General features: G+C 47.6%; 1 protein-coding gene across 1 annotated transcript in view; it reads left to right on the top strand.

Annotated features, from left to right (window-relative positions):
• Positions 1-455: 455 nt before the first annotated feature.
• The window catches only part of LOC143034074 (uncharacterized), a 15,044-nt gene continuing 7,999 nt past the window's right edge, over positions 456-7,500 (top strand). The window contains exon 1 of the mRNA XM_076199990.1: positions 456-956. The gene's annotated coding sequence lies outside the window, so the exon portion shown is untranslated. The remainder of the gene's footprint in view (positions 957-7,500) is intronic.

The raw sequence follows: 7,500 nt of genomic DNA on the forward strand, positions 1-7,500 counted from the left end.
AATGTCACCTGCCGCCGGACGACCCACCCAGAAACTTGGTGACCTCAGGAGCTGCGACGGAGCCGTTGAAGGAGGCATCAGCAGAGAAGAGGGTCAGTGAGACCTACGTCGTCGTCGTCGTCGTCTGTCCTCAGCGTCGCGCCTTTCAGCGCGCGACCTGGCACGCACGAAACCGTCCTTTGCGAGCCAGCGAGAGGAGCCACAATAGGGTCCTCCTCCTCCTCCTCCTCTTCCTCCTTATTGTAGGGGACGAGGCCGCGAAGGCACGGAATCCGCCACGTCTTGTCTCGTCCCTGCCAAACTCGATGTGCGTCAGCCAGAACAAACTCGACAAAGGGGCGCTCTCTACTACATAGTAACCGGGAAAAAAATACACAAACGTATCGATCCCGTTTTCGTTTGCTGGGCCGGCACTATCGCCGCCATGTTCTCCGTGTGGGATGAGCACTTTCTCCTCGCGGACGATGTCCAGGGGGGAGGTATCGCTTTCGATCGAGACTGTTACGGTAGGGAGCCATCGGGTCAAGGCCAGGATCAAGGTCACCGAAAAAAGGGTAACTTTCTCCAAACCCCTCCGATTCACTTCAAACCGAAGCCAAAATCACCTTCATCCCGTTTACCAGTTCGAGTCCCGCCCAGCACAACGGCGAGAAAGGCTTAGCTGGAATTCGAGTGACTCTTACACATCAGACTCGAGGTCACGGCTCTTTTGAGGGTCCTCGCTGGAAGGCGGATCCAGACGGAAAGATGTCTGTTGTTGACATCATGAAGGAAGTCCCATCTGGCCCTTTACTCGGCGTGAACGATATTCTTTGGCAAACAGGGAAACTCGACCAAAATAGTAACCCTTCCTCCGGATGACGAACAAGACAGAAGGACGCAGGTGAATGAAACAACTGTCGTGGTCGTTGGGAGATCTCTGTTGCACCGGGTGTGGCGGTCAGTCACTCGGCAAGGTATTTCTCATATACAAATGCACGCATGTGTAAGCCATGTGTGTGTGTGTGTGTGCGTGTGTGTGTGTGTGTGCGCGCGTGTGTCTGTCGTATCGAAGTAAACATACCCCAGTACCGTCCTTGGTAAATATTTTTGGTGCTGAGTTGTTAATAAGTATTCAGTATTTTCTGTACTTTCTGTCGCTTCTCTGCAACTGAAAAAATAAACGTCATTACTCGTTACATCTCAAAGTGAGTAATCGATTTTCAGCCTATAAGAGGACGTAGAGCAACGCAAAGTCGGAAACTGACCAATCACGAATGTGTTATTTGTGGCTGGACCAATCACAAATGGTTGTTCGTGGCTGGACCAATCGCACGCGTCCTCTCATATTACCCAAGGGATAGAGTCGTGCTTCCGTCACACAAAAACCGAACACACTACCACGTACGAACACCTGCCAAAACGAAATCACTTGTTTTGCTGTGGATGAATTCATCTTCACCCTCAAATGTATAAGGTTGGATATCCGTAAACGTGAGAACAAGTTACTGATCAAAATCTAAGGATATGTTCGGTTTCTTTGAGCCTTGTTGTTATCAAATGAATAACTGATTTATCATTTGCATACACCTTCTGAGACGATTGGCAATTTAAAAGTTAACTTTTGCTTTCACTACATTATGAACAAGGTGTTTTTTCTACTAAAGAGTGCATTCAATTTTGAGTAATTCCACTTGTCCTCTGAGTAATATTCTGTCGGTTTATCAACCCTTTTACAAGTGTCAAAGGGTGCTTTTCAAAAATATGGTGTGTGTGTGTGTGTGTGTGTGTGTGTGTGTGTGTGTGTGTGTGTGTGTGTGTGTGTGTGTGTGTGTGTGTGTGTGTGTGTGTGTGTGTGTGTGTGTGTGTGTGTGTGTGTGTGTGTGTGTGTGTGTGTGTGTGTGTGTGAGTGAAGTCCCTTGAGCAAATTGACTCACCGTATGTTTAATCAGACCCAAATCCCTGCCGAAGGGTCACTACATTACAATCAAATGGAATATAGAATAAATGCATTAACCATTAACAGAAAGACAAAGTGTGAAGGGAATAGGGAGAGGAGGCAGAGATACATTTGAGAGAGAGGGAGTGGTTGATGTTGGGAGGGAATTCAACTCGCTTACCTCTGTGCCACTATCATCCATACTGACTCTCTGAGCCTGATAAGCTGCTTGCAACAGGCAGAGCCCGAAGATAATGTCCACCTCCTCACCAACATAATTGCGCTCCTACACAAATTACACCGTGAAGAACGACACATCACCATCAACTGGGTGCCAAGCCACGTAGGTGTGCATGGAAACGACCTTGCAGACGCAGCTGCTGCCACAGCCCGCAAAAGAGCCAGGGTTGACGTCCAGGTCCCTCCCAGCAAGAGTCAGCTCCAACTTAAAACCAGGGCATTAGCACGCAAGCAATGGCACCTCCAACACAGGCAGGAGGCGCAGATCTCCCTACGAGCGGGCTGGTACAAAAAAGTAACAGCTTATGAACCTCTAGTCCTCCCCCGCTCCACTCCCAGAAGGATAGAAAAGCTGCTGTTCAGGTTACGCCTGGATGATCGTTGCTTCTGGTAACTTAATCCCCAGAGCACCATAGAAGACCGCCGATGCAACCATTGCCGTGAAGACAATGCCGACCTCCACCACTACCTGAGCGATTGCCCCGCCACCTCTTTCCTCAGACGGGGACCACCGGCTCCCCCTGAAGGTCTTGTGAGCCGCCTCTGCCGCCTCCGCAGCCCATATGAGCTCCGTCAGCTGCTAGAACGTCCACCGCCGCTCTAGCAGCTGCGGCCTCTCTTTTCTACTGCCATCTATCACCCTCTGACTAGCTATACCATTTCACCTCCTCTCCGCCAGGTGTGTCTTACATAAACACCACCACACGGGCTCAAACAAAGCCCGTGGGAGTGATTCCTCACTCCCGAATTGGGGAAAAAAAAAATAAGTGGGTGATTGGGAGTGGGAGGAGGAGTAAAACAAATGAGCATCTTCATATTATATCAGAAAGAACATAGGATGACTGCTTGGTCAGTAGAGCCTACGGGAGATTCAGGGAAAAAAAAAAAAAAAAAAAAGAGGAGACGAAAACCACGGGCGAATCGCCCCCTCATTTCCCTCTCCTCATTTCCTTTTGGGGTGTTCATCCCCCATCCATGGGGATCTGCCCCCTCACCCTACACACACACACACACACACACACACACACACACACACACACACACACACACGCACACACACACACACACACACACACACACACACACACACACACACACACACACACACACACACACACACACACGCACACACACACACACACGCACACACACACGCACACACACACGCACACACACACACACACACACACACACGCACACACACACACACACACACACACACACGCACACACACACACACACACACACACACACACACATGTTGTAGGACGCTAGACTTATCTCCAACAACTATAGACCACAAACCTTCTTGTAACATAGAAGTGTGTTTGTCTAGGAGACGTCGAGCGGGAGCTGAATGAAGCTCAGCTCGGTTTGTTGGTTTTATTCTGGTTAATGCGAGCATCGAGTTTTGGATTGGTCGGCTGAGGGGCTGACCCCAGAGTTGACCGCAAGTACAGAGGGGGACTGGGCCCTGGTTACAAGACCAGGCTGTTTATACAGACTCGGGCCGACTGGTGCATACCGAAAAGTGGCACCAGAGAATAACTCGACAGGGCTATGATTGTGCTTTCGTATGGATACAAATGCCTGTAGTACAGGCGCAATAAGGACTTAACCTACATATTAGTAATATGAGGCCGAAGGCCAGCTATTTCTACACAACATATAAATTCCCTGCCCACCCACATGTTTCCACGGCGATTCTATAAGCCAAAATATCGAGTAGACGCTCATGAGGGGGAGTTAGGGACACCACACACTGAGAGATGCTTCATTGGCTACAGAGGCAACGGAAGCAGCGAAACGAGTATCGTTCATGAGAACGGGGGTTGTAAATCCATCTTTGAAATGGGACGCCAATTGAATGTGTGTGTGTGTGTGTGTGTGTGTGTGTGTGTGTGTGTGTGTGTGTGTTGTGTGTGTGTGTGTATGCGCGCGTGTGCACGTATTTACCAAGTTGTAGGATACATGAAAGGAGGAACGGCTGTCGGATCCTGCCTATTACCCTCCAGTTGTCATACCTAGCTCCTAATTCATGTAAGGTTCCAACATGGGCTGTCTTACTTTCTAGGGTACTCCCAGAGTTATTGCATCATTATGGAAAGCTGTATTTATTCTCATCCTTTCGGCACTTAGTCCTTCTCATTTTGTTTTCACAGCCTCGCTAAGTCCTTCCATCCAAAATCAAGTTTTTCTCCGTGTAGTCCACTCTCATTAGCGTCATGAACACTGTTATAAAGTCACCTCTTTCTCTTCGATCCTTCAACGTTGGCAGACCTAATGTTTTTAGTCTCTCCTCGTATGGCTTATCTCCCAGGCTGGGAAGCAATTTGATTGTCCTCCTTTGACCCTGATCTTGCTTATATACTTCCCTCTTTGCGTGGGTCCAGAACAGTTTCTTTGTTACTTTACTGCCCTCCACTAAATCCTTTCCTATGTCAATCCACACATATTCTTTTGCTTTCCGTTTCGTCCTCTTCATAACACTTATGTAGTCCACAACACTTATGTATATTCCAGTCAGGGACGGATCAGTGTTTCTATGAGTTTTTTTTTTTTTTTTTATCATAATTTATTCATCCGTGTAGTAAAAATCCACCTCAATGTCCTGCAGCAACCCATATGTTTTTCCACAATTCTGCTTATATGCTTGTCGAGTGACAAGGTTCATGCATTGGGTTAATATGGAAATTACCTTTGATAACGACAATAATAATAATGATGATGATGATGATGATAATGATAATGATAACAAGTGACCTAGTTTTATAGTGAATATATGACTTAGAAAAGATCCCCCTATAAATAGAAAATAGAACATAGAATTGTAATCTGCGCAGCATGAATCACAGTACATTGGCACACAGATATGATACGCAGACTATGAATCACAGCGCAGGACAACCCCCTAACGATGCCACCTTTAATTTGATTTGTATCGCAGACGACGGTGATAAACAAACAAACACAGTTAGGAATTTTCCCCATCTGTCTTGAACCAAGCCTTGATATAGACCGGCTGCCTGGGCACCATACAGGAAAGGTTCACATTGGCACACAGATACGATATGCAGACTAGGAGTATCGGCTGCTTGGACACCATACAGGGAAGGAACACGTGACAAAAACCCAACGGACAAAACCCAAACTGCATAGCAAACAAAAACCCCAATAGGAAAATTGGGGGGATGGGGAGGACATAACCTAACGTAAACTAACGTAACGTAGCCTAACGTAACCTACCGATTGGGGTTTTGTCCATTGGGGTATTGTCCGTTCACCACAGGAAAGAAAGAGAACATGAGCTGGAAAGGGATGTCTACCAATGATGGTCTTCGGGCCGTAAGGAAAGGGATGACGACGATGGAGGGACGTGACCATAAGATACAAACGTGTCAAGGTTGATATTGATAGAACAATCCAGGTACGACCAGTGGGCAAACATGAAGAAAGGAGGCCATAAATCTCATCTCTTTATACAAAGGGAGCAAAGAGATCAAAAGGTTCAACTAACCAAATAAGGCAGCAGATAAATGAATTGGATGGCCAGCGGAATTGGTGCGCTCTCGAAGGGCAAAAGCACTCAAACACACACACACACACGCACACACACACACACACACACACACACACACACACACACACACACACACACACACACACACACACACACACACACACACACACACACACACACACACACACACACACACACACACACACACACACACACACACACACACACACACACACACATCGTGGCGCTGTGGTTAGAGTTCTCGCCTGTCATTACGGCGGTCCGGGTTTGACTCCCGTCCAGTGCTGAAGTAATTTCAGTATCACTTCTCTGCGGGGTGTTACTCCAACTCTTGTGGGCGGGGAGTTGGGGTGTGTGTGTGTGCGTGTAAGGTCACAGTATTACCCATAGATCGGTCATACGAGCTCTGAGCTCTCATCCGGGAGGTTAATAACTGTCGATCGCGAGTCCAACACGTGATCCAAGACCATGGTGAATCACACACACACACACACACACACACACACACACACACACACACACACACACACACACACACACACACACACACACACACACACACACACACACACACACACATTGGAGAGAACAGAAAAGACATTAGTTTTACACAATGTTTTCTCGAAGAAGACCTAAAAGATAATAATGTGTGCATGGAAAACAGTCTGGTGGTGATTCGCCAATAAACGCGGTCCAACCGAACACAAATGATATGTCACAGTTAGAGAAGCTTGTAAAAGGCGGGGATGTGGGTGTGGGGGTGTGAGGGGGGGGGTACACGTGAGGACAGCACCCTCAGACACACGTGAACCCAAGCGTGGCCGAGACCCTGGCCAGGCACTAGCTAGCATCCGGTCTGGAGTACGACCCAGCGGTAGCGAGATGGCCCGTAGTACCTGGAGATGCTGTGTCACGGCAGCAACTCGGCGAGAGACAACAACAGGAGGTGACAAGGGTTGCATGAACTGACGCACGGAGGTCCCCTGCGAAAGAAACTGGAGCCAGAGAAGCTGGAAGAGAGACGGGAGAGGGGGGAGGACAGGATCAAAGTGTGAGGGTGTGTCTCGGGGGGGAGGGGGGAGGGGGGACTGATTGTAGTCGGAGTCTGGAAGTCACCAGCGGAAGTACGCAGGTTCAAACTGCAAAGGTTCCATAGGAAAATGACTGTGAATAAATGCGGTTTCTTTTTCTTGTAAAGAATAGCGGAAGAACCTACCACCAAAAGTAATGGAATTGCCACGAAAACTAGTAGGTGCTCAAGCTATAAATACTCTTTGAAAAAATGTGGTGACCATAAGGAGAGAGAAAAAAAAAAAAAAAAAAAAAACCGCGGTGAGCCCAAAGAAAATGTGACGAGAGAATTATGACAGGGGGAGGGGGCAGGGGGGCAGAGGGTAGGAAGGAACCTTAAGACTATAATACACATGTAGAAAAGGGAAAAAGGAAAACACGCGTCAGCAAAGATTCATTACACACGCCACTGTTGCGTGATCACTTGAGTAACCAGACCGGATGAAAGGTAAATCTCCTCTCCTGTAAGACATTACTAGGTTCGCACACGCATTTGCAAACGCGCACACACACACACACACACACACACACACACACACACACACACACACATTCCTGGAAGAAAATAATATATTAAACCCAAGATAATTTGGGTTCAGACAGGGAAGATCATGGACCACAAATTTGATCTGTTTTTACTCAAGACTAATAGATATATTACATGAAAGGGATGGATGAGCTGATTGTGCTTTCTTGGACTTGCAAAAAGCTTTCGACAAGGTACCACAAA

Source organism: Oratosquilla oratoria, chromosome 2, assembly GCF_046742065.1.
Source record: "Oratosquilla oratoria isolate Oo_2021 chromosome 2, ASM4674206v1, whole genome shotgun sequence".
NCBI classification, from domain to species: Eukaryota; Metazoa; Arthropoda; class Malacostraca; order Stomatopoda; family Squillidae; genus Oratosquilla; species Oratosquilla oratoria.